At 44.3% G+C, this 26,318-nt stretch overlaps 1 protein-coding gene across 4 annotated transcripts in view; it reads right to left on the reverse strand.

Moving 5' to 3' along the window:
* Window positions 1-26,318, reverse strand: part of ccser1 (coiled-coil serine-rich protein 1) — a 1,298,783-nt gene that overhangs the window by 933,287 nt on the left and 339,178 nt on the right. The window lies entirely within an intron of this gene.

Here is a 26,318-nt window from a genome sequence, read left to right on the forward strand (position 1 = left end):
ATTCTAACAGGACTAGACAGGGTAGATGCAGGGAGGATGTTCCCGATGGTGGGGGAGTCCAGAGCCAGGGGTCACAGTCTGAGGATTCAGGGTAGACCATTTAGGACGGAGGTGAGAAGACATTTCTTCACCCAAAGAGTGGCGAGCCTGTGGAATTCATTACCACAGGAAGTAGTTGATGCCAAAACATTGAATTTATTCAAGAGGTGGCTGGATATAGCACTCGGGGCGAATGGGATCAAAGGTTATGGGGAGAAAGCAGGATTAGGGTGTTGAGTGGGATAATCAACCACGATTGTAATGAATGGCGGAGCAGGCTCGAAGGGCCAAATGGCCTCCTCTTGCTCCTATCTTCTACATTTCTCTGTAGATCAGCCAATTTATATTGTGGAACTATGCACACAATATGCATGTGCATTCACAGATGCTCAAACTGCAACTTGAGGAGGAGACCCTCGGAGGGCATTAAGGGGGCAGAGGGGAGAGGGAGCACAGTGCCATGCATCATGAGTTGGACCCACCTGCTGCTTGAGTGCAAAATGGTGCAAATCTTAATGGCAGCTGCCAATTCCCTCCACCGTAAATGCATGTTGCAGCTGAGATTCGGGTTTTGTACAGCACCTCTAACGGGGTGTATTTTTTGTACCTTTGGGTACTTTTATTCCAGCCAAAAAAAACCAGTTCAAATTGAATCCAATTCATGGTCCCCAAATGAGGGGCAAACAAGGTGGCAAGATGAGGCATTGCGCCCCATCTTGGGCTTGATCAAACAAGATCCTAGCTGACAGGATGAGGCGTTGCACCCCCTCCCGGGCTTGATCTAACACTTCATCTTAGCCAAAGGTTACCATGCAGCCTGGACATACTGTCTAACACCTTCTTCCATTGGGAAAAAGATACAAAAATCTGAGGTCACGTACCAACCGACTGAAGAACAGCTTCTTCCCTGCTGCCATCGGACTTCTGAATGGACCTACCTTGCATTAAATTGATCTTTCTCTACACCCTAACTATGACTGTAACACTAAATTCTGCACTCCCTCCTTTCCTTCTCTATGAACGGTATGCTTTGTCTGTATAGCATGCAAGAAACAATACTTCTCACTGTATACCAATGTGACAATAATAAATCAAATCAAAATCAAAGGCCAAAATGGCTCTAAGAAAATTGCATCAGGGAACACCTCGGTTTAATCTTATTGGCTACGCTGAATCTTTACTCTCTCTAATCTGGGCAAACCACCATCGCAGGCATCAGCACACCCCCAAGCGCAGGTGGTCAGGAGGATGGGGCAGTGAGAAAATCTTGCTTAAGAGGGCTTTTGTTCCTGATGGCAGGAGAGTCCAGAATAGGGCCACAGCTTGAGGATAAGGACTATCAATGTTACCATCTTCAAGGTACCGCCAGAGCATGGCGACTTCTTGCAAGCTGTGCCCAGCATGTTTGAGCCTCTCGGTTGTAGTCCTTGCTGTTTGGCATCTTTTGTAACTTTTTAAAAATATATAATTTATTGGGAGCCACCAAAATCTCACGATCACGTGAGCTTCTACTCTTCGTAGCATTCATAGTCTTATCCATATTCTGAGACCTTGTCAAGCTACGCCCTCTATCTCGTTCTGTACTGCCAGTGCTTGATCTTCCCATCCTGTTGTGGGATGTTCTTTCAATAGTTCTCGTCCCCTGCCTGATCATGGTTTCACCCCTGCTATTTGGTGCCTTCATCATCCAGGTTGCCTCCTGTTGCTGTTGCAGCAGAAACAACAAGTAAAAATCTGCACACAGAGTGGGAAAAACAAGTCTCTTCTCTCTGAGAACTTTTCAGGGCCAACAAGTGCCATAAATTTGATAATTTGAACCTAGCCTCCTGGAAGGCACGAGATCAATACAGAAACTGATTGGAATCCACAATTAATTGCCTGTGTCATTCAAGGAGGTGACCAGAATGCAACGCATGTGCTTAATTCATGGAAATCAATAGAATTTGATTTAACAAAAAGACTTATTTGTGACGTGGGAAAAAAAACAGATGGTACAACACAGCTCGCTGTTCAAAGGCGCAATGTCAGGTCAGAGAAGCAGCAACTTTATTTGAAAAACAAGCTGCCTCTATGTTATCTGAATTAAGAGCAGTGAATCACGAAACACTGAGAGTCCCTTTAAACATCAGCAGAAATTCACAAACAAAAACCATGCACTCGAATTCAGGAAAGAAGTACTCTCAAGATTTGACAATGCCCTGTGCAGGTTGATTTTTTTTATTCATTCGTGGGACATTGGTGTCGCTGGTTGGCCAGCATTTATTGTCCATCCCTAGTTGTCCTTGTTCAGAGGACAGTTGAAAGTCAACCACATTGCTGTGGCTCTGGAGTCACATGTAGACCAGACCAGGGAAGGACGGCAGATTTCCTTCCCTATAGGACATTAGTGAACCAGATGAGTTTTTCAGACAATTGACAATGGTTTCATGGTCATCAGTAGACTCTTAATTCTAGATATTTTTTGCTAAATTCAAATTCCAACATCTGTCGTGGCAGGATTTGAACCCTGGTTCCCAAAACATTAGCTGATTTTCTGGATTATTAGTCTAGAAATAAGACCACTCGACCATCATCTCCCCTATTGATTAATTAAGTAACTTCTATTTCTAGGGATACATTCATCTTGCAGAGCAGTGGGTATAGCATCCCTGCTCCTGAGCCAGGAGCTACAGGTTCAAGTCCCAGCCCAGGATTTGCCATTCAAGGAAGGTGCGTTCATAATATGGTTAGACAGGTTGGCTATCACTCTGCAAATCATTCCAATTGGTGCCAATAACAGGTGGGAAGAGTGGGAGTTGTTGGGTTTGGAGATGTTTTTAATGTGTACCCCAGTAAATAAAAGCGAAGGGAGTGTATAAAGATCTAGCTCTGGTCACTCACCTCCTGGCTGTGTGGACTAAAACAATATTGAACATCCCCAATAAAAGGCCCAATTTCCTCCCTAAGAATTTCAACAGCAGCCACCATCATTGCTTCATATACTATCAAGGTAGGGGGACACCATTGACTGAAACGTAACTGAATTATCCACATAAATGGCATGGCTACAAAGGCTGGGCAGAGACAGGTGCTCCATGATGAGTGGCTCAGCTCCTGGCCTCTCTCTAATCATCAACAAGGTCAAGTCAAGAGTATGACGAGTGCCCTGTGCTCCCCTGGATCGGTACACCCACAACAGCTCTCAAGAAAGTCAATATCATCATTCAAGAGGGCAGAACATTCTATCAGCCTCCTTGCCGCCATTCTCAATATCCACTCTCTCCATCACCCCCCTGTACCCCGCAGTTTATCATATCAACAGGATGCATGTGGAGCAACTGACCAAACTCTCTGCGACAACATTGTAAGGCGAGTTCCCTCTAGGTGCTCCAGTTTCCTCCCACAGTCCAAAGTTGTGCAGGTTAGGTGGGGTTAACCATGCTAAATTGCCCCTTAGTATCCAAGGAAGTGCAAGTTAGATGGATTAGCCATGGTAAATATGTCTATTTAAGTGGGTTAAGGGGATGGGGCAGCGGGGAGGGTCTGGGTTTGACTCTCTCAGAGAGTCGATGCAGACTCAATGGGCTGGATGGCCTCTTCCCACACTGTAGGCATTAGAATCACAGAATAGAATCAGAGAATCCCTATAGTGCAGAAGGAGGCCATTTGGCCCATCGAGTCTACACTGACAACAATCCCACCAAGACCCTATCCTTGTAACCCCATATAATCCTCCTGACACGAAGGGGCAATCACACCCAGACCTGTTCTCCATAACCCCAAGTATTTACCCTGCTAATCCCCCTAGCCTACACATCTTGGGAAACTTAGGGGCAATTTAGCATGACCAATCTACCTAACCTGCACATCTTTGGAGTGTGGGAGGAAACCGGAGCACCCGGAGGAAACACACGCAGACAGGGGGAGAATGTGCAAGCTCTGTACAGTCACCCGAGGCCAGAATTGAACCCGGGTCCCTGGCGCTGTGAGGCAGCAGTGCTAACCACTGTGCCATCGTGCCGCCCTATGGCAACCATTGTCACCAAGAATAACCAAAGCAGAGAGATCTTGGAAACACCACTCGCTCCTTCCCATTCACCCATCATCCTCACTTGGACATTCTATCATCATCTCCGGGTCAAGTCCCTGGAACTCTGCACCTAACACCATAAGCAGAAGAACTGCAGCGGTTCAAAGAGATGGCCAACTATCACCTTGGAAGCGAAACCAGGGGATGGAAAATAAAAAGGCAGCTTTGCTGGGTTGGCCACCTTCTGCGAACAAACTAAAAAGAAAATCGGTAAGTTGGACAAATTTGTCAGAAAGAAAAAGGAGTTACATTATGGAGTTGCTTCCCTAGGTAGTTGTTCTGTAATATAAATGGGCTAATATAACAACGCTAAGTATCATCAAACTAGAGTTACAAAGATACTGTAATGAATGATTAGGTAATTGCCTTGTAATGTGTTCCAATGAAGAAGATTCAGGTAACATCTTAAGCCATAAACACGAAACATCAGCAGTTTATAACAATCATGTGACTCGAGAAATTAGGTCTTGAAATTACTCTCTGCACCATATGCACAGTCCATATATATTTTACATGTGTTATATGAACGCCACGGTTTCACTTGTGATTTTTATGGAGTTTTTACACTTACTCCAGCTTCCAGTACTGATGTGAGCTATCAATGTGTTTTGTGGATCTTGATTTGTATTGGCAGGCACACAAGATTAAGGATCAAACATTTGCTGGCAGGTTTATCTATCGATTAGTGGGATGCGCTTCCTCCAAAAATATGGAACAAACCATTAGTGCAACTGAAGAAGGGAAGTTAGCGAATCTTCACGGGTTGACAGAGGAAATGGTTCTCATTTCTCAAATATGCTCACCTCCCTAAATGATCAGATGTTGAACGCAGAGAAGATTTCTCTCTCTGATTTTTGATGTGTAAGAATAACTGATCTCCTGCGGATTAGCTCAGAGGGAATAAATTCAATACAAATTTACAGCAGTCTTTCCTGCTTTTTGTTTTCATCATTCTCCTATTCTGTGTATTAGTTTTAGATTGCTCTGGTAAAGAGCTAGAAACACTACAATGGGTCAAATGGCCTCTGTCTGAACAAACATTGCAATGCCACAAGCAAGAAGTGGTCAGCTGATTTATTATACTTTCAGTGTTAAATATTTAACTAAAAGCAAACGGTCTGAGTTGCTGGAAAGCATTTAATAATTTGAAGTGGATATATTTCATCATGGGAATAATTTCTAAATTAGTAAACAGCCATGCGCTGTAAGGATGGAACACTTCAAGAATCACAACGTGCAAGGATAGACCATATCCAACCAGTCTGTGCGGCAAAAATCAAAACACAGGGCGGGATTTTCTAGCTGCGCTCGCCCCAAGATCGGAAATTCCTGCCCAATATCAACGCCGAATATTCTATCCCGTCCGCTATGATTCCCATGGTGGGCGGGACGGGAAAATTCCACCCACAGTGTTCAACATTTGACGTGATTCCATGATTGGACAACATTGTACTCAGCGTACGAAGAATTACACTGACAACCAACTTAAGATTGTCAGTCAGGCTCGCAATATGGCGCGTTTGCATGTACTGGAAGCTACATACATTAAAGCACAGGACCCTGTTGCCTACAGACAGAAAAAACAGGTACACACATTGCACCTGTTTCAGCTAAACAAAGTAAGTGACAGCCATTTGCTGACTCATTCCTCAGGGCAACGCCTTGACCAATCAGGGTCAAACTCTCTGATTTAAACACATGCAGATATGGGAAGAACAGAACAGTCACCCAAGGCTGGAATCGAATGGGGCCCTGGCATTGTGAGGCAGCAGTGCTAACCACTGTGTCACCAAAGAACCAGATGCATGTTCAGATAACCAGGAAATTGGACAGAAAGATTGTCTTAAGGAGACCGAAGTTTAAGAGAACAGAGAAATTGTTCGGGAGAATTCAAGGGGAAAAGTAAACAAAGTGTTCTGAGTTAAAGAGGCAGTTGCAGTAACCAGAATTAATGTGGGAAAACAGACTTCAGAGGTAAATCAAAAGTTTGATGCTATTTTAAAAGAGTCCAGGAATTGAGAGTTAAAACATTATGAACCGTCTGTACAGCAATTCAGACAAATAAGTTTTCAAGAGAGAGTTGAAAATTCTGGACACTGGATTCATTGTTAAAAGTGGAATGGAAGCTTCGTTCGAAAGAGACGTTTGGAAAACCTGGACTGGAGTTTGGAATACAAACCACTGATGGAAAGCAGTGTTGTAAAAGAAGATTTTAAAGCATGTTTTCTGGGAGTCGGGTTTGGAAAGTCTCACGTGACAATTATTGGGGAGAGGGGGGTGGGGGCGGATTTTGAGGAGAAATCCACAGACATTCACTTGGGCTCAGAGTGGAGTGTGTGTTTTGACTACAAGCAGCCTGTGCGCTCAAAGGGACTTTGTGTTACCGAGACCATTGCAGCTTAGGATACACCTTGCAATCTCAAAGTCTGTGTACATTTGTTAAGGTGAGGGGGAAGTAAAGGAGCATTGTGTCGTCGTCCAATTTGTCATGTTTGATAAATGTTTTTTTTCTTGTCAAAACTAATTGACGGTCCTGTGATTCTTTTCTTCCGCACTTAAGAAAAAAGTAAAAGTTACGGTCTTTTGAAGCAGGGTTCTATTCTGGGATCTTCCCATCCAGTTAAAACATCAACTGGGATTGTAACACTGCGCTGATCTGCTGAGATTTTCTCGCATTTTCTGTTTTTATTTCAGAGTTCCAGCATCCACAGTATTTTACTTTAATGGACAAATGGCAAGTCTCCTACAAAGAATGACAAACCTTACGTTTAGGTTCAAGTTTACTGTTATATTTACATCTAGACTATGGACCCTTGCAATTAATGCCTTACCATGATAAGGAAGCTTTCCAATGTCACTAAAACTCTGGGCACAGTAAGGAGTCTCACAACACCAGGGCGGCATGGTGGCACAGTGGGGTAGTGCTGCTGCCTCACAGCGCCAGGGACCCAGGTTCGATTCCCGGCTTGGGTCACGGTCTGTGTGGAGTTTGCACATTCTCCCCGTGTCTGCGTGGGTTTCCTCCGGCTGCTCCAGTTTCCTCCCACAGTCCAAAGATGTGCGGGTCAGGTGGATTGGCCATGCTAAACTGACTCTAGTGTCAGGGGGATTAGCAGGGTAAATGTGTGAGGTTACGGGAATAGGGTCTGGATGGGATTGTGGTTGGTACAGACTTGATGGGCCCATGGCCTCCTTCCGTACTCTAGGGATTCTATGGTGTAAGAGGTTCAAATCCAGCAGGTTTATTTGGAATCATGAGCTCTGAAAGCTCGTGATTCCAAATAAACCTGTTTTAACTTTAACCTGGTGTTGTGAGACTTCTTACTCTGCCCACCCCAGTCCAACACCGGCATCTCCACATCATGACTAAAACTCTGCACTTTATGCCAGCGAGTGGAAAGAGTCTGCCACTGCTAGAAAACGAGATTTGACTTCCTACACGAAGCTTTCAAAGTTCATTTATTTTTAATGATCTGTTTTAAAGTTTAAAGAATATGTATAATTTCCAGTCTTCAGAGGAAACATGTTTGCAAAATGGTTTTCACAGCTTAACTTACAAAGAGGTGCTTATTAAAGAGGTGCCATAACAATTTATTGAAACCGTCTCGCAATTGACAAACTGTGTTAATTGGAAATGGAAAAGCCACAGTATACAATAGGGTGTCATTTTAATTGTTTAGCACATATTGAGCAATTTGTCAAGGTTGTGCATAAATTGTAGCTAATTATAAAGGCAACTTAAAAGGCACACTTTTAATAGCTTTTCTGAAAATATATGAAGTTAAAAGCAAACTAACCATCAGTGATTTGCCATAACTATTCCAAAGAGTTGCAAAACCAAATATTTGTAACTGTCTTATAGATAGGTTCTTGATTAATAAGGGGGTCGGGGGTTATGGGGAAAAGGCAGGAGAACGGGGATGAGAAAAATATCAGTCTTGATTGAATGGCGGAGCAGACTCGATGGGCCGAGTGGCCTAATTCTGCTCCTATGTCTTATGGTCTGTTCTGCAGCACCCCACAGTTAACATTTTACTCCCAATGTCTTGGGCATATCATAGACCATGGTTAAATGAAGCATCTTGAACTGGACTGTTTAAATTTGTAGGAAAAAGAGATCCATTTTAATTGTGCTGTTATTCTACAAGCTTAATTAGTGGAACTCAGCGACAGGTTTGAAATAAAAGCAGAAAGCGGCGTGGGGAAAAAAAACTCACCAGGTCTGACAGCTTCTGTGGAGTGTGACAGTACTGTGACTTTAAGAAATCTATTTTTAATCATGTTTCTCTGCTGGATGTTTCTGCAATCCTTGGCAATTTGTCGGCTCCGTGTTGTCTGAAGCCGGTGTCTTTTACTGTTACTGAAGCAGTATAATTGACATCATGTTTATTCTTAATCTGTACTAATGCAGTGCTCTGTGGTTTTAATGTGTCCCCTGGGATTGCTGAGTGGAACTTGATTGAGGTTGATTGACAGCTCATGCCATGTGGCTCGGGACAGCTATGCTTCTCAGAAAAATCCAGTTCTTTAGTTTTGGCTCTCAGTTGCTGCCAGAAGCTGGTGGAAGAAGACAGTGTTTCTCTTTCTCTCCCTCTCCAGAGGCTTTATGAAGGTTCTAAGACAGGGGAGCCTCATAGACTTGATCCTACATTCAAAGGACCACTTCACATAGGTGTTAAAAAGCTGAAGATCCAGCATCACATGAGCATACTTGCTTTTGGTGCTAAGACTGAATCAGGGTGAGATGGTGTTTAACTTGGAACATCAGAGATAGATAGCTGTTAGGAGCTATACTGTGTCATGTTTATGTTTCATAATTGGTAAAAATTATGCAAATTTATTTTGTTATATTTTAACTGTGTTCTTAACTAAACTTTGTTTGATAAAAGCTCCCTTGTGGGTCACTTGAATCATACCCAGCGTGAAACACCTTATGCTCACCCCAATACCAAAATCAAATGTACAAACTTAGGGTGTAAGCTAACTTCATAAAACACCTTGGAGTTTCTGGTCTGGGTCATAACAGGAGACAGAAACAGAGATAGCATTTTGAGTCCAGCATGACTCTTTTTCAGAGCCAAGAGTTTTAAGTTGGATAGTGGATTTGGATATTTGAAAGTTATGCCTCCTACCCTCGCAGGGGTATGCACGCACACTGGATGTGCCACTATTGACAACATGCTGAGCATCCAGAAACTACCCAAGTCTCCAGCAAGAACATTTTATTTTCTAATAACACAAGAACTGACAGCTACTGTGGAGATGAGCTTTGAGGATTGGCGCTGCCCTGTTAGCGAAACCTCTGTGTTTGTGTGGCAGCTGTATGCTTTCAAAGCACAGCTCGAACAGCAGTCTCAGGCAGGGCAGTAAGCACCTGTGCCAAAATTAAAGAGCTAAAATTAAAAGGCGTGCACTTAATGGGATCTTGCATATGTGGTTGAACAGACTTCCACAGTGAAGGGGGCTCAGAGGCAACTGAGAAAAGATCTGGACCCTGTCATTCCTTGCACAGTAGCTTTAATGAGGGCAGCAGACAGCCCCTGACTGTCAGTGCCATGTTCACACATGAGCAATAATATTCATTTATTCTTTGACTGGTGTCGGACCACAATTGCAGAGATTATGGGAATAACACAAGCACAAGAAGGATGTTCCCAATGGCAGGGAAGACCAGAACCAGTGGTCACAGTCCAAGGATATGGGATCAACCATTTAGGACTGAGATGAGGAGAAATTTCTTCACCCAGAGAATGGTAAGCCTGTGGAATTCTCTACCACTGAAAGAAGTTGAGGGTAAAACATTGTGGGGTGAATTTTACCGTTCCACCCGCCACGGGAATCGGAGCGGGTAAGGGGCGCACGATGGAAAGGTCCGCTGACCTCGATCGAGATTTTCTGGTTCCGGGCAAGCGAGGCGGGAAAGTCCCACCCAATATGTTTTCAAGGAGTTAGATATCGCACTTGGTGCTAAAGGGATCAAAGGATATGGGAGGGAAGCTCCCATATTCTTTCTTCCACCTTCTTCTGTCGGGAAAAAGATACAAAAGTCTGGGGACACGTGCCAACTGACTCGAGAACAACTTCTTCCCTGCTGCCATCAGACTTTTGAATGGACCCACCTCGCACTAAGTTGATCTTTCTCTACACCCGAGCTATGACTGTAACACCACATTCTGCACTCTCTCGTTTCCCTTTTTATGAACAGTATGCTTTGTCTGTGTGGCGTGCAAGAAACAATACTTTCACTGTATGCTAATACATGTGACAATAAATCAAATCAAAATCAAATCAAAACTGGTATAATAAAGCAATTGCTACAACATTCACCAATAGCTGGCTGTAAAAGGAACACGAGAGAGAATTCATGAAATCATACATGATTAATAGTGTTGCACAGTTTATACTCCACTTCTGAAAAGATTTTTAACCGATGATCATTAGGAATATAATCTTTCAGATTCAATTACCAACCATCTGTTTTCTTTCGGGAGGGCATGGTTAATTTCACAGTAATGCAGCGAACCAAAGATGGGGTTTGATTTTACCTGTCTAGTTGTTTTCTATACTTTGCATTGCTAAACATTTGAAGTACACAAGTTAATGTTGTGTAATGTTCCACTGCACTCCACTGAGCAGATTTCTGTCATGGGTAATTAGAAAACACTTCATACAACAACATCGAATGGCAAACCGTACTTATGAGAATAAATAATTCATCTCAAGTATTAGAGCATGGCAATCTAGGGCCTAAGTACAGGAATTCCATCCCTAAGCCTCTCTGCCACCCACCACCACCCCTCTCCCTTCCCCCCCCCCACCCCACCCACCGCCACCCCTCTCCCTTCCCCCCCCCACCCACCACCACCCCTCTTCCCCCCCACCCCACACCCCTCCCCCTCCCCCCCACACACCCCCGCCACTTAATTCTCCTTCGCTTGTGAACACCTCAATACTTGACCAAGTTTTTGATCAGCAGTACTAATCCTATTTCATGATCAGTGTCAAATTCCGTCAGATAAATCTCCTGTGAATCACCTTGGGACATATCACTACCTTATTGATGCTATACAAACGCGTTGCTTCATTCCTTGTAGAAACTAGAAGATGGTGCAAGAGGACCAGACTGTATCAGTACCAGTATTAGATAAAACAAACCAAGATGGTGCAGAGCGTGGTGACTTCTTACAAGCTGTGCCCAGCATACCTTCTAATTCTATCTTTTACTCTTATCCTATACTTCATTCTCTTTTAAACTCGCTAACAATGCTTTACCTCGCATTAAGTTGATCTTTTGCGACACCCTAGCTATGACTGTAACACCATATTCTGTACCTCTCCTTTCCTGCTCCATGTACGGTATGCTTTGTCTGTATGGTGCACAGGAAACAATACTCTTCACCATATACTAATACGTGTGACAATAATAAATCAAATCAAAGACACATTCCTGGGATGGCAGGACTAACAAATGAGGAGAGATTGAGTTGGTTAGGGTTATATTTACTGGAGCATAGAAGAATGAGGGGAGACATGATATAAACCTATAATATTCTAACAGTATTAGACAGGGTAGATGCAAAAACAATGTTGCCGATGGCAGGGGAGTCCAGAACCAGGAGTCACAGTCGAAGGATAAGAGATAAGCCATTAAGGACTGAGATGAGGATAGATTTCTTCACCCAGAGAGTGGTGAGTCTGTGGAATTCTCTACAGTTGAGGGTAAAACATTGTATGTTTTCAAGAAGGAGTTAGATCTAGCACTTGAGGCTGAAAGGATATGGGGGGAAAGCAGGAACCAGTTACTGAGTGGGATGATCTTTCATGACTATAATGAATGGCAGAGCAGACTAAAATGACCAAATGGCCTACTCCTGTTCCTATTTTATATGTTTCTATGTATTCACGAGAGTTTAGAAAAAAGAGAGGGTGATCTCACTGAAGCGTATAAAATTCTGACAGTGCTGGATAAACTGGATGATGATAGCCCTGGCGTTAGCCCTGGCTGGCTGGCTGGCTGGGGGGGGTTCTGGACCAGTTATTTATTACTAGTGTCACAAGTAGGCTTACATTAACAATGCAGTGAAGTTACTGTGAAAATTAGGACTGAGATGAGAAGAATCTTCTTCACTCAGAGGGCGGTGAACCTGTGGAATTCTCGCCAAAGAAAGATTGTGGAGGCCAAGTCACCAAATCTATTTAAGAAGGAAATAGATAGATTTTTGGATGTTATAGGTGTTAAGGGGAGAACATGGGAGTATGGCACTGAGATAGAGGATCAGCAATGAACAGAGTGAATGGCGGAGCAGGCTCGAGGGGCCAAATGGCCTATTTTCCATGTGAAGAAGAGTGGTCAATTCCCAGAGAAGAATTCCATGAAGAACAGGTTTCATATATGGTGCGTTCAACAAAGTCCTCAGCGTGTTTTTTTTTATTCATTTGTGGGACATGGGCATCGCTGGCCAGCCAGTATTTATTGCCCATCCCTAGTTGTCCTTGTTCAGATGGCAGCAACCACATTGCTGTGGCCCTAGAATCACATGTCGGCCAGACCAGGTAAGGACAGCAGATTTCCTTCCCTAAAGGACATGAATAAAGCTGATGGATTTTTCCTACAATTGAAAATGGTTTCATGGTCATCCGTAGATTCTTAATTCCAGATCTTTTTTGTTATTGTATTCAAATTCCACCATCTCCCGTGGTGGAATTCGAACCCAAGACCCCAAAACATTAGCCGATTTCTGGATTAATAGTCTAGCGATATACCCGCACGGTGGCACAGTGGTTAGCACTGCTGTCTCACAGCGCCAGGGACCCAGGTTCAATTCCAACCTTGGGTCACTGTCTGTGTGGAGTTTGCACATTCTCCTCATGTCTGTGTGGGTTTTCTCTGGGTGCTCTGGTTTCCTCCAACAGTCCAAAGATGTGCAGATTAGGTTGATTGGCCATGCGACATTGCCCCTTCGTGTCCCAGGACGCGTAGGTTAGAAAGATTAGCGGGGTAAATATGTGGGGTTACGGGGGAAAAGGGCCTAGGTGGGACTGTTGTCAGTGCAGACTCGATCGGGTCGAGTCAGCAGTTAGGAAGGTAAATACAATGTTAGCATTCATGTCGATAGGGCTAGAATACAAGAGCAGGGATGTACTTCTGAGGCTGTATAAGGCTCTGGTTAAACCCCATTTGGAGTATTGTGAACAGTTTTGGGCCCCATATCGAAGGAAGGATGTGCTGGCCTTGGGAAGGGTCCAGAGGAGGTTCACAAGAATGATTCCTGGAATGAAGAGCTTGTCATAGGAGGAGCGGTTGAGGACTCTGGGTCTGTACTCATTGGAGTTTAGAAGAATGAGGGGGGGATCCTATTGAAACTTACAGGATACTGCGGGGCCTGAATAGAGTGGACATGGAGAGGATGTTTCCACTAGTAGGAAAAACTAGAACCAGAGGGCACAATCTCAGGCTAATGGGGCGATCCTTTAAAACAGAGATGAGGAGGAACTTCTTCAGCCAGAGAGTGGTGAATCTGTGGAACTCTTTGCCGCAGAAGGCTATGGAGGCCAGGTCATTGAGTGTCTTTAAGGCAGAGATAGATATGTTCTTGATTAATAAGGGGATGAGGGGTAATGGGGAAAAGGCAGGAGAATGGGGATGAGAAAAAAATCAGCCATGATTGAATGGCGGAGCAGACTCGATGGGCCGAGTGGCCTAATTCTGCTCCTGTGTCTTATGGTCTTATGGTCGAATGGCCTCCTTCTGCACTGTAGGGATTCTATGATACCCCAAACTCCTTAGTAAATGAGTTTTATGAATTGTTACCAGGTGAAATGTTCCCCGTGATTTTTTGGGGGCAAAATAATGGAACTCTGGGATAGTCAGCTTCAGTGGTAGTGTGTGTGACTGAGTCGGGTGAATAACCAACAAAGAGGTGAACAGCTACTGGCACAAACTTTGCTTCAGGATAACCCGCCCTCCGCATCCTCTGCCTGAACTGGCAGCCAACTCCTCGAGAATCGGTACATGTCTCCCACCTCTGCTCCCAACTGGGAGTTCCACATCGTTTACCTCTGAATGTACTTCTCTCCTTCCCTGGCACCATTAATTTCCCACACTAATTAACGTGCTGGGAATTGAGAAAAGCGAGCAGCAGCTTATGAGATAACAGTGCTCCACAGAAGTATTATCTCACATAAAATACAACTGCTATTAAAACTGGACAAAAAGTTCAGCTACCCCCCCGCTCCTCCTCCTCAACTCCAAGACTAAGTAAATAATAAAGAATTCCATTTCGAGACTGTGGAAAAATCAGCAACTGCTTTTTGTAATTGAGAAGTCATTATGGCTAATTGAAATATTTATATTAATCAGTAAAGGAGGCCGAATCTCTCAAGCTTGACTCGAGTCGTTTTCATGTAATTAGCCCGTGGAAGTGAACTATTTATAAGTGCACCAGAAGATAAATAAATGCGTGCTGCAGGGAGAGATTCCAGGTCCAGATTGGTTGCATGGCTGAAATGCAGACCCCGCAGAGAACCACCTGGAGAATGAGCAAAGCTGTATGAGCCTTGGGCAAGGACACACACAATGAGGCTCCATGGAACGAGCAGAGGTGGCTAGATTTCCAATCTGTTTAGTTAAAAGGCTGCGGCTCGACTATCAACGCCAAGTAAAGGGGTAAACAGAAATTCTGCTCGAGCATTTATTCATGATGTGGTTTTTTTTTCTTAAATCTACTACTAAAGCATAAACACAATGGCAAGTACCGCTGTGTGTTCCAGTGTGTAGCTGCAGCAGACACTTCCATTTGTCAAACGGTTGTGTCAAAAGCAGGCCGGTCTACATACCGCTGTGTTTTTCCATGCTCTGCTTTAGATACATCAACTGGGTATGTCTCCCAGCCAGATTTCAAGATTAAAGAAAGGAACTCGCATTCATGCACCTTTCACAAGGCCTCAAGGTGTCCCAAAGTGCTTTCCAGCCAGTTAATAATGTTTGAAGTGTAATCGCTGCTAATAATTAGGAAACATGGGTTCTCAATTCATGCACAGCTAGGGGCCAACTGTAGCAAAAGAATAAATTACAAGATCATTGTCTTCAGACATTGGTTAAGGCATACATGTTGGCCAAAAATACTGATCACAATTCCCCTGTTTGTCTTGGAAATAGTACTGTGGGATATTCAGCAGTGATCTGAGAGGGCAGAGGGGGGTTGTGGCTTCAAGTCTCAGCTGAAAGGTGACACTGCTGGCACTGTGGCACTCTCTTACAAGAATACAAGAGCAGGGAGGTATTTCTGAGGCTGTATAAGGCTCTGGTCAGACCCCATTTGGAGTACTGTGAGCAGTTTTGGCCCCATATCCAAGGAAGGATGTGCTGGCCTTTGGAAAGGGTAAGAAGTCTCACAACACCAGGTTAAAGTCCAACAGGTTTATTTGGTAGCAAACACCATAAGCTTTCGGAGCACTGCTCCTTCGTCAGATGGAGTGGAAATGTGCTCTCAAACACTTGGAAAGGATCTTTCTTGGTTTCTTGGAAAGGGGTTTCTTGGAAAGGGTCCAGAGGAGGTTCACAAGAATGATCGCTGGAATGAAGAGCTTGTCGTATGAGGAACAGTTGAGGACTCTGGATCTGCATTCGTTGGAGTTTGGAAGGATGAGGAGGGATCTTATTGAAACTTACAAGGTATTGCGAGGCCTGGATAGAGTGGACATGGAGAGGATGTTTCCACAAGTAGGAAAAACTAGAACCAGAGGGCACCTCAGGCTAAAGGGATGATCCTTTAAAACAGAGATGAGGAGAAATTTCTTCAGCCAGAGAATGGTGAATCTGTGGAACTCTTTGCCGCAGAAGGCTGTGGAGGCCAGGTCATTGAGTGTCCTTAAGACAGAGATAGATGGGTTCTTGATTAATAAGGGGAGCAGGGGTTATGGGGAAAAGGCAGGAGAATGGGGATGAGAAAAATATCAGCCATGATTGAATGGCAGAGCAGACCCGATGGGCCGAGTGGCCTAATTCTGTTCCTATGTCTTATGGTCTTACTGCAGTACTGCAGCGCTGCGTCACCTAGATTATGTGTTCAAGCCTCTGAAGCAGGGTTTGAACCTGCAGCTTTCTGACTCAAAAGGCAAGAGGGCTTCCACAGAGGCAAGGCTGGCATCAATTTAAGCACCTCAGAAGGAGAGGCAAAGGCACGATCCACTCCTTCCGCACTCCACTCGCAACTGAATTTAATTTAATTGATTTATTATTGTAATATATATTAGTATATATGCAGACAAAGCATACCATTCATAGAGTACATAGAGGAGAAGAAAAGGATAGAATGTAGAATATAGTGTTCCAGTAACCGATCGAGTGAGGAGAAAGATCGGCTTAATATATGGTAGGACCATTCAAAAGTCTGATAGCAGCAGGGAAGGAGCTGTTTTTGAGTTGGTTGGTACATGTTCTCAAACTTTTGTCTCTTTTTCCTGATGGAAGAAGGTGGAAGAGGGAATGTCCGGGATGCGTGAGGTCCTTGATTATGCTGGCTGCTTTTCCGAGGCAGTGGGAAGTGTAGATGGAGTCAATGGATGGGACGCTGGTTTGTGTGATGGACTGGGCTACTTTCACAACTGTTTATAGTTTCTTGTGGTCTTGGTCAGAGCAAGAGCCATACCAAGGATGTTTCCTATGGTGTAAAATTTGGTGAGAATCATTGTGGATTGAAGGGGGGCCAAGGGGGGCTGGTTTTGTTTCTCCATTCTCCATCTCAATGGGACTTTTGGAGGTGGGACTGGTGACACTTGGTGCTCTTCACCATTTGCACCAGTTATCTAGCCAGTGTCAAATACTCCTGATGGAAGCAAGAGCATGTGGCGTATGGAGTTATATATGGATCATATCATGCAGTCATCAATCCCAGAAGGACTGACTGCCATTCTAATCTGGAATGATTGAGGGAGCAGTTATAGAGAACATTGAATGGCTCTCTATCTTCACCCAGACTATCCTAAGCCTCCCAGCCTCACCCCCACCCCACATGGAGCAGCAGGGGGCAACACCAGCAACCTCCCCTCAAGTGGATGCTCCAACTACACTGTCACAAAACTCTCATATGTCAATGACCCCGCTCTCCTCCCCCATCCCAAATGTGGGGCAGGATCAGGGTGGGCAGAAGCTGGTTTAAAAGTCATCTCTTTACCGTGGCAATGTTTCAGGTAAGCATCACAAAACACATCGCTAAAGGCACAGAAAGAACTGTTTCCGCAGGCCTTGACCCATGCACTGGACTTGATAGCACAGTGGTGCGGTCGCGAGAAATAATGATGCCAAATTATATTTCACAAAGGGCATTTTGGCAACACAGCTATGTTCTTACTCCTTTAATGTGTGTCAGTGTCCGGCATTACAATTAGTCCCAGTATTCCCGAGAGAGAAATTGGCCTAAATTACTGTTCTTGATTGCTATCAATAATCTGCGTTTAAAGTGTATGATTGTGGAGAATGAGCAAAGGCGAAGAATTGAGTTCAACTATAATGGCCATTATTAGCAGGTCAGCAAGCCTCAGGCTACCCATGGAGATTACTCCAGAGCGATTCCATTGCGATAGATTATTAGAAATCAATAAACCAAAGGCAATTTTGATTTTAACACTCGGACAAGGTCTTTTTAATTTTCCAAACCTACTCGTTTTGCTCCAGTCACTTAATATGTATTTTGGTCTCCACAAATTTATAATAACAAGGGTGTTGCTTCCACGTTCAGATGGTTATAGTGCTCTGGGATCTTGAGACGGAATTTATTCAGTTGCGTTTCATTGTTCCTAGTCGGAATGTCAGAAGCTTTGAAAAACAAACATGAGCAAATTAAATTTCCAGATCTATCTTTAGTTTATTTATTGATCCCATTTACACTATCATTTCTTTAGTCATTTCATCTCCTTTCCCTGCCTCTGCATGTGAATCATAGAATCCCAACAGTGCACAAGGAGACCACTCGGCCCATCGAATCTGCACCGACAACAACTCCATCCTTGTAATCCCATGTAATCCACCTGATACGAAGGAGCAAGACCTGTCCCCGTTGCAACCCCAAGTATTTACCCTGCTAATCCCCCTAACTCACACATCTTGGGACGCGAAGGGACAATTTAGCATGGCCAATCCACCTAACTCTCACATCTTTGGAGCTCATAAAACCCGTTGCAGCTCTTAAGTCTTTCCAGTTTTGGTGAAAGATAATCGACCGGAAATGATAACTTTATCTCTCTTTCCACAGATGCTGTTTGACAAGTTGGGTATTTCTAGCATTTTGTGTTTTTCTTTCAGATTCTGCATTTTGTGTTGCCTTGAATAACTCAAAGTACTGATTCTGCCACTGGCTCCTGATTGGTAAATGGCCTTTTCTTTACCTAAGCAAGCAGCATTGATATTATTTTATTCATTCAGAGGATGGGGGCATCGCTGGCTGCGCCAACATCTATTGTCCATCCCTAATTGTCCTTGAACTGGGTGGTTTGCTCGGTCATTTAGGAGTCAACCACACTGTTGTGGATCTGGAATCACATGTGGGCCAGACCAGGTAAGGACGGCAGATTTCCTTCCCTAAAGGACATTTCCTTCCCTAAAGAACCCAGATTTTGATTTGATTTGATTTATTATTGTCACATGTATTAATATACAGTGAAAAGTATTGTTTCTTGCGCGCCACACAGACAAAACATACCGATCATAGAGAAGGAAATGAGAGAGTGCAGAATGTAGTGTTACAGTCATAGCTAGGGTGTAGAGAAAGATCAACTTAATGCAAGGCAAGTCCATTCAAACGTCTGACAGCAACAGGGAAGAAGCTGTTCTTGAGTCAGTTGGTACGTGACCTCAGACTTTTGTATCTTTTTCCCCGAAGGAAGAAGGTGGTTTTTAATGACAATTAATCGCAGATTTCTTTTTATTGAATTCAAATTTCAACATCTGCTGTGGTGGGATTCGAACCCGGGTCCCCAGAGCATTACCCAGGAGCTCTGGCTTACTACTCCTGTGACAATACCCACCTTGCCACGATCAAATCAACATTGTGAATGGAGCAGAGAGCAGGTACTAAGGGAATTATTCCAGTGTGACTGATGATTTAGGTTGCTCCCGATATTCCAAGAGAGACATGTGGTAGTTACAAAGATTTTAGACACTTGCAGATGAAGATGAGTCAACAGTTTTAGCAGCATGTTGTTCATACTTATAAATAGTTATATCACGGTGATAGCTGTGACTCAGTAGGTAGCACTCTTGCCTCTGAGTCAGCAGGTTGAGAGTTTAATTCTCACTCTGTGGTAAACCATTGTTAGCTTATTGCCTGTGTGTGTGTGACATGCCTGGACACGTCCCTGCCGGCCCTGCCCGGGACTCCTCCCCCCTTGGTCCAGGTATAAAGGTGACTGCTCCCCACCCCCTGCCTCAGTCTCTGGACCAGTTCATCGGCATGGGTGTGCTCCAAGTCTTTTGCGAATAAAAGCCTATTTGTTCTTGCATACAAACTAGCCTTTGCTCGATTGGTGGTGCATCACACTCCAGGAACCCGAGCGCAAAATCCTGGCTGACACTCCTACGCAGTCCAATGCACTGTCAGAGCTCCTATCTTTTGAATGAGATGCTCAAACGTAAAATATCCATGAAACTATTTCAAAGGAGAGGAATGAAGTTCTTCCCAGAGTTCTGGTCAGTATTTATCCCACACCCAACATTGAAAAGAGGATATCTGATTATTGATCTCATTGCTACTTGGGGAACCATACTGAATGCAAATTGACCGCTGCACTTCTGACATTACAACAGAGATGCCATTTTAAAAATATTACATTACTGTAAAAAACTGGCAGAACCTGAAGTCATGAAAGGTGCTATATAAATGCAAATCATAGAATCCCTACAGTACAGACGGAAGCCATTCGGCCCATTGAGTCTGTACCGACCACAATCCCACCCAGGCCCTATTCCCGCAACCACACACATTTACCCTGCTAACCCCACCCCCCCGACATTAGGGTCAATATAGCATGGTCAATCAACCTAACCCGCACATCTTTGGACGAATCTTTCTCTTTATGGACTGATTATGGTGTGGCAGCACAGTGGTTGGCACTGCTGCCTCATGGTATCAGGGACCCAGGTTCAATTCCGGTTTCAGGGCACTGTCTGTGTGGAGTATGCCTGTTCTCCCCATGTCTGCGTGGGATTACTCCGGGTGCTCCGGTTTCCTCCCACAGTCCAAAGATGTGCGGGTTAGGTGGATTGGCCATGCTAAATTGCACCTTAGTGTACAAAGGTGTGCAGGTTAAATTTTGATTTGATTTTTTATTGTCATTGTATTAGTATACAGTGAAAAGTATTGTTTCTTGGGCGCTATACAGACAAAGCATACCGTTCATAGAGAAGGAAAGGAGAGAGTGCAGAATGTAGTGTTATAGTCATAGCTAGGATGTAGAGAAAAATCAACATAGTGTGAGGTAGGTCCATTCAAAAGTCTGATGGCAGCAGGGAAGAAGCTGTTCTTGAGTTGGTTGGTACGTGTTTTCAGACTTTTGTATTTTTTTCCCAGTGGAAAAAGGTGGAAGAGAGTATGTCCGGGGTGCATGGGGTCCTTAATATGCTGGCTGCTTTTCCAAGGCAGCAGGAAGTGTAGACAGAGTCAATAGATGGGAGGCTAGTTTGCATGATGGATTGGGCTACATTCACGAACTTTTGTAGTTTTTTGTGATCTTGGGCAGAGCAGGAGACATACCAAGCAGTGATACAATCAGAAAGAATGCTCTCTCGGGTGCATTAGCCATAGTAAATTGACCCTTACTGTCTAAAGATATGTAGGTAAGTTGTATTAGCCTTAGTAAATGCACAGGGTTATAGGAATGTGGTTGGGTGGGATGTTCTTTTGGAGTCAGTGCAACCTGATGGGCCAAATGGTCTCCTTCTGCACTGCAGGGATTCTACAGTATATTTTAAGCAAGTTCTTCCAGTCGTGAGCGTAAATGTCTGACTTAAATGTATCGGCTAATGATATGTTTAGTCATGCACTTGTTAGCATCCCCAGCTGTTTAATAATGCCAAGATACAATGCTCATCGACTCCCCTTCTCAAACCAGTCACATTTACAGGGAAACAGTCCTGTAGGAATCACCATGAGCCAACATTATGATCTGCGAAAAGCTCGTGGTACTAATAAAAGGATTTAATCAGGCACTCATGAGATGCCAAGTCAGATCGGGGCATTGATACGTGTTTGCAGACAATCTGCTGAGCACAATGAGATCCCTGTGAGTGTTAAACTAAGCCACTTGAAGCTGTATTTGCATCGCAGACTGACAGGACTAAGCAGAAGACACTAAAAGCAGTTAATGGTTCCCACTCGAGGGGCAATGTTCGCAGTTTTTTGGTTGCTATACCTTTGATCACAAGAGTTGAAACCTTTCCCAAATCGATAGTTCAATCAAAAGGCTGGAATAGCGGATAGCGAAGAGCATTGTCGGGCAATACAGCAGGATATCGATAGGCTGGAAAATTGGGCGGAGAGGTGGCAGATGGAATTTAATCCGGATAAATGCGAAGTGATGCATTTTGGAAGAAATAATGTAGGGAGGAGTTATACAATAAATGGCAGAGTCATCAGGAGTATAGAAACACAGAGGGACCTAGGTGTGCAAGTCCACAAATCCTTGAAGGTGGCAACACAGGTGGAGAAGGTGGTGAAGAAGGCATATGGTATGCTTGCCTTTATAGGACGGGGTATAGAGTATAAAAGCTGGAGTCTGATGATGCAGCTGTATAGAACGCTGGTTAGGCCACATTTGGAGTACTGCGTCCAGTTCTGGTCGCCGCACTACCAGAAGGACGTGGAGGCATTGGAGAGAGTGCAGAGAAGGTTTACCAGGATGTTGCCTGGTATGGAGGGTCTTAGCTATGAGGAGAGATTGGGTAGACTGGGGTTGTTCTCCTTAGAAAGACGGAGAATGAGGGGAGATCTAATAGAGGTATACAAGATTATGAAGGGTATAGATAGGGTGAACAGTGGGAAGCTTTTTCCCAGGTCGGAGGTGACGATCACGAGGGGTCACGGGCTCAAGCTGAGAGGGGCGAAGTATAACTCAGACATCAGAGGGACGTTTTTTACACAGAGGGTGGTGGGGGCCTGGAATGCGCTGCCAAGTAGGGTGGTGGAGGCAGGCACGCTGACATCGTTTAAGACTTACCTGGATAGTCACATGAGCAGCCTGGGAATGGAGGGATACAAACGATTGGTCTAGTTGGACCAAGGAGCGGCACAGGCTTGGAGGGCCGAAGGGCCTGTTTCCTGTGCTGTACTGTTCTTTGTTCTTTGTTCTTTTGTGGCTTCTACTACCTTCTATAAAGAAACTCTTTGAAATAAGCCCAGCTGCGGACATGATTTTCAGCATCTTTCTGGCGAGCTGGTATTGTGCTGATCTCATTCTCTCAGTCCTCAACAATGCCCCTATCTGGCAAGAGGTCAGTTAAAATAACAGGTGGCAGACATTTCTATACTGCACCCCCTGCCCACCTTATCCACTTCCCTCTTTACTGTCCCCTTAACATGGCTCTTCTGAGTAGGTTTTATTTATTTATGGGATGTGGGTGTCGCTGGCTGGGCCAACATGTATTGCCCATTCCTAACTGCCCTCCATTTCAGAGGGCATTTGAGAGTCAACCACACTGTTGTGACTCTGAGGTCACATGTAGGCCAGACCAGGTAAGGATTGCAGATTTCTTTCCCTAAAGGACATTCGTGAACCAGATGGATTTTTACGGCAATGACCATGGTTTCATGGTCATCGGTCAAATTGTAATTCCAAGTTTTAATTCAAATTTCACCATCAGCCCTGGTGTGATACGAAGCCAGGTTCCCAGAGCATTACCCTGGGTCTCTGGATTACTAGTCCAGTGACAATACCACTACGCCATCACCTCCCCGTGAGCAAGACACCGACAGGAAGGAAACTTAAACAAATTGATCGGTGTTATCTGAATTCAAGCTACAACTTCAAGTTGAAATCCGCATGAGGGGGTTGGAAGGAGAGGGGATGGGAGGGAAGTAGGAACTTACGGGGTGGGTTTTCCTGGCCGCACTCACCCCAAGACCGGAAAATCCCACCCGAGGTCAATGGACCTTTTCATGATGCCCCCGCCCCGCCCCTGCCCGTTACGATTCCCGCTGTGGGCGGAATGGGAAAATTCTGCACACAGTGTCAATCTGATACCAGGAGCTCAATCCTGGGCCAAGAATAAGGCCCCATGGGAAAGTTGACAATTTATTGTTCAAGGTTTCTGATGGGCCAGGAGGAAACTTCCCTTGCATTGAATTCCTCCACTGCTCACAATTCTGTTAATGCGGAGAGACCCCCGTTGAAGCAGATACTAGGTCAAGCGTAGATGACTGAAGGTGAATCTTTTAAAAGGGTGTGGGGCAAGGAAGGCAGATTGGACTCAGCGTTCAACTCCCGTTGAAGATAAACCCACAATTGTACAGTTCAAAAGATGATCATCCAGACCAGCCTTTAGATGCCAGCAGTTTAAAAGAGTTATCCAATTAATTCTACTCACATGCCTTTTCCTCATAGCCTTGATAACATTTCCTCTTCAAGTTTATCTCCATTTCTCTTTAGTAGTTACAACTGAAAGGGCTTCCATCGGCCTTTTAGGCAGTGAGTTCCAGATCATAACACCTTGCGCAAAAAATATTCAGCTCCCAACTGTCCGCAACCTGTGTCCACTGATCACTGACCCATTTGCTAGAGTAAAGAATTTTCTTCTTATTCAAAAAACCCTCATAATTTGAACACCTCTACCAAATCTCCCCTTAAACTGCATCAGTCGATGGGCAATCCAGTCTCTGTACATAACTGAACACTCATTCCCGGGATCATTTTGACAAATCTCTACAGGGCGCTGGATTCCCTGGATCAAATGGTATACTTCTGCATTGCAATTTCTATATAATTTTATGTAAAGTTAAGGCTTGCATTTAACAAGCACCTTTGGTGACCTCAGAATGTCCCAAAGCACTTTGCAACCATTGAAAGTAAAGTTTATTTATTAGTCACAAGTAAGGCTTACATTAACACTGCAAATACGTTACTGTGAAATTCCCCTGGTCGCCACACTCCGGCGCCTGTTCGGGTCAATGCACCTCACCTGCACGTCTTTCAAACTGTCGGAGAAAACCGGAGCACCCAGAGGAAACCCACGCAGACACGGTGAGAATGTGTGAACTCCACACAAGCAGTTACCCAAGGCCAGAATTAAATCCAGTTCCCTGGAACTGAGAGGCAGCAGTGCTAACCACTGTGCCACCATGCCGCCCCAGATCATCTTCAAAATAGTGCCATGGAATCCTTTGCGTTTACTTGCAAGGGCAGGCAGGGCCTCGATTTAATATCTCATCCAAAAAACTGACAGCTCTGTGAGTGCAACACTCCCTCAGTACTGCACCAGGAAACTAGAGAATGTGCTCAAAGCACTTTACAACCAATGGAGTCCTTTTGAAATGCAGTCACTGAGCACGCGAAGACTCACTGTGAAAACTCACTCGTGAATGATCGGGAATTGAACAGGGTGCAGCTGCATCTGGTGTTCATGGAGTCAAAGTCACTACAGGTGCCAGAAGTGACCAGACTGATCAGATTAAAAAATCACCTGGTATTGTTAACAAATTGGAGTCTCTTCCTCAGAGAAACGAAGAATGACTTTATGCAGGAGGAGGTGATGGCCTGGTGGCATTATCGCTAGACTATTAATATAGAACCCCAGCTAATGTTCTGGGGACCCGGGTTTGAATCCCACCACGGCAGATGGTGGAATTGAATCGATATATATATAAAAAATCTGGAATTAAGAATCTACAGATGACCATGAAACCATTGCCGATTGTGGGAAAGACCCATCTGGTTCACCAAATGCCTGAGATTCATAGAATACTGGCAGTGCAGAAAGAGGCCACCTGGCCCATCGAGCCTGCACCGACAACAATCCCACCCAGGCCCCATTCCCGTAACCTCACCCATTTATCCTGCTAGTCCCCCTGACTCCAAGGAGAAATCTTCCTTCGGGAAAAAGATACAAAAGTCTGAGGTCATGTACCAACTGACTCAAGAACAGCTTCTTCCCTGCTGCCATTAGACTTTTGCATGGACCTACCTTGCATTAAGTTGATCTTTCTCTACACCCTAGCGATGACTGTAACATTACATTCTGCACTCTTTCATTTCCTTCTCTATGAATGGTATGCTTTGTCAGTGTAGTGTGCAAGAAACAATACTTTTCACTGTATGTTAATACATGTGACAATAATAAATCAAATCAAATCAAAAAATTTATCATGGCCAATCAGCCTAACCTGCACATCTTTGGACTTCCCTTTAGGGAAGGAAATCTGCCATCTTTACCTGGTCTGGCCTACATGTGACACCAGAGCCACAGCAATGTGGTTGACTCTCAACTGCCCTCTGAACAAGGGCAAAGAGGGATGGGCAATAAATGCTGGCCAGCCAGCGATGCCCATGTCCCACGAATGAATAAAACAGTGTTTAAATTTGCAGAACAAGTACTTTGCAACAATCATTTACACACTGATCATGACAAATGAGGATGCGCTGAAAAGCTCAAATCCACAGCAGCCTGCAACAACTGAAAGAAACAAAATGTATTGCTGAGTTGCATTGTATTAGCAACAGAAGCAAACAGACCATTTGGAACCAGTAGTCTATGTCAATGGTTATGCTCCACTGAAACCTCTGTCAGCCTGACTTCATCTAATTTCATCACATCTTCTATTCCTTTCAAATTTATCACATCTCCCTGAGCCAAACCTATCCATTCTGAGGGCAAAACTATCCCCAAAGCAATTCATTGGAACCTGCAACAACTACTGCGGATATTGCATTTGGACCAAAGCTCAGATATCTTTGTCCCCTTGGTTAACTGAATTATAAATATCTTCCAACCACACGGACAAAACAATATTTTCCATCACTTTTGAGATATTAAAAGCAATAGATCTCTGAAGTGTTCACATCGCTCAACAGATTAAGGGCCTATGGAACAAGCATAATTCATCCCTTCATCTATGCTTAACCTTAAAGGGAAAAGGTCTGGGAGAAGATAATGGTCCCCAATATTAACATCCCACCTCACAAGCCGAGAGCACTGATGTACTCTTAATTTTGTGTTGACTTTAGA

Source organism: Mustelus asterias, chromosome 1, assembly GCF_964213995.1.
Source record: "Mustelus asterias chromosome 1, sMusAst1.hap1.1, whole genome shotgun sequence".
NCBI classification, from domain to species: domain Eukaryota; kingdom Metazoa; phylum Chordata; class Chondrichthyes; order Carcharhiniformes; family Triakidae; genus Mustelus; species Mustelus asterias.